This window comes from Pristiophorus japonicus, chromosome 4, assembly GCF_044704955.1.
Source record: "Pristiophorus japonicus isolate sPriJap1 chromosome 4, sPriJap1.hap1, whole genome shotgun sequence".
Classification (NCBI taxonomy): Eukaryota; Metazoa; Chordata; class Chondrichthyes; family Pristiophoridae; genus Pristiophorus; species Pristiophorus japonicus.
The window spans coordinates 83542982-83545261 of record NC_091980.1 but is presented as its reverse complement, the minus strand read 5'-3'; the positions used below and the strand labels follow the sequence as shown (position 1 = coordinate 83545261).

At 42.8% G+C, this 2280-nt stretch overlaps 1 pseudogene; it reads left to right on the top strand.

Moving 5' to 3' along the window:
• The first annotated feature begins 265 nt into the window (after positions 1 to 265).
• LOC139263588 (5S ribosomal RNA) lies at positions 266 to 385 on the top strand (annotated as a pseudogene).
• Positions 386 to 2280: the final 1895 nt, after the last annotated feature.

Here is a 2280-nt window from a genome sequence, read left to right as displayed (position 1 = left end):
CTCCAACGAGTAAAGACCCAGTCTATTCAATCTGTCATCATAAGGTAACCCCCTCATCTCCGGAATCAGCCTAGTGAATCGCCTCTGTACCCCCTCCAAAGCTAGTATATCCTTCCTTAAGTAAGATGACAAAAACTGCACGCAGTACTCCAGGTGCGGCCTCAGCAATACCCTATACAGTTGCAGCAGGACCTCCCTACATTTGTACTCCATCCCTCTCGCAATGAAGGCCAACATTCCATTTGCCTTCCTGATTACCTGCTGCACCTGCAAACCACACTAGTTTGAAAATGCCTGATCTCATCTGATCTTGGAAGCTAAGCAGAGTCAGGCCTAGTTAGTACTTGGATGGGAGACTGCCTGGGAATACCAGGTGCAGTAGGCTTTGGCCTTGTAAATGTCTGGTGTGTCACCCAGGTAGGGTGGCACGGTTTAATGTCTTTTGTTTTTGCAGATAAACTCCAAAAAGAGTTTCATGCACAAGGACCCCCAGGTCACTCTACACCGCAGCATGTTGTAATTCCTCCCCATTCAAATAATATTCCCTTTTACTGTTTTTTTTTCCCAAAGTGGATGACCTCACATTTTCCGACATTGTATTCCATCTGCCAAACCTTAGCCCATTCGCTTAACCTATCTCAATCTCTTTGCAGCCCCTCTGTGTCCTCTACACAACCAGCTTTCCTACTAACCTTTGTGTCATCTGCAAAATTTGTTACACGACACTCTGTCCTCTCTTCCAGATCATCTATGTATATTGTAAACAGTTGTGGTCCCAGCACCGATCCCTGTGGCACACCACTAACCACCGATTTCCAACCCGAAAAGGACCCACTTATCCCGACTCTCTGCTTTCTGTTAGCCAGCCAATTCTCGATCCATGCTAATACATTTCCTCTGACTTCACGTACCTTTATCTTCTGCAGTAACCTTTTGTGTGGCACCTTATCAAATGCCTTTTGGAAATCTAAATACACCACATCCATCGGTATACCTCTATCCACCATGCTCGGTATATCTTCAAAGAATTCCAGTAAATTAGTTAAACATGATATCCCCTTCATGAATCCATGTTGCGTCTGCTTGATTGCACTATTCCTATCTAGATGTCCCACTATTTCTTCCTTAATGATAGCTTCAAGCATTTTCCCCACTGCAGATGTTAAACTAACCGGCCTATAGTTACCTGCCTTTTGTCTGCCCCCTTTTTTAAACAGAGGCATTACATTAGCTGCTTTCCAATCTGCTGGTACCTCCCCAGAGTCCAGAGAATTTTGGTAGATTATAACGAATGCATCTGCTATAACTTCCGCCATCTCTTTTAATACCCTGGGATGCAATTCATCAGGACCAGGGGACTTGTCTACCTTGAGTCCCATTAACCTGTCCAGCACTACCCGTGACCAGCAATTTTTGGCGTGGTTTTTGTGTCTTCCACTGTGAAGACCGAAGCAAAATAATTGTTTAAGATCTCTGCCATTTCCACATTTCCCATTATTAAATCCCCCTTCTCATCTTCCAAGGGACCAACATTTACTTTCGTCACTCTTTTCCGTTTTATATATCGGTAAAAGCTTTTCCTATCTGTTTTTATGTTTTGCGCAAGTTTACTTTCATAATCTATCTTTCCTTTCTTTGTTGCTTTCTTAGTCACTCTTTGCTGTCGTTTAAAATTTTCCCAATCTTCTAGTTTCCCACTAACCTTGGCCACCTTATACGCATTGGTTTTAATTTGATACTCTCCTTTATTTCCTTGGTTATCCACGGCTGGTTATCCCTTCTCTTACCACCCTTCTTTTTCACTGGAATATATTTTTGTTGAGCACTATGAAAGAGCTCCTTAAAAGTCCTCCACTGTTCCTCAATTGTGCCATCGTTTAGTCTGTGTTTCCAGTATACTTTAGCCAACTCTGCCCTCATCCCACTGTAGTCCCCTTTGTTTAACCATAGTACGCTCGTTTGAGACACTACTTCCTCACCCTCAATCTGTATTACAAATTCAACCATACTGTGATCACTCATTCCGAGAGGATCTTTTACCAGGAGATCGTTTATTATTCCTGTCTCATTTCACAGGACCAGATCTAAGATAGCTTGCTCCCTTGTAGGTTCTGTAACATACTATTCTAAGAAACAATTCCGTATGCATTCTATGAATTCCTCCTCAAGGCTACCCCGTGCGATTTGATTTGACCAATCGATATGTAGGTTAAAATCTCCCATGATTACTGCTGTTCCTGTTTCACATGCCTCCATTATTTCCTTGATTATTGCGTGCCC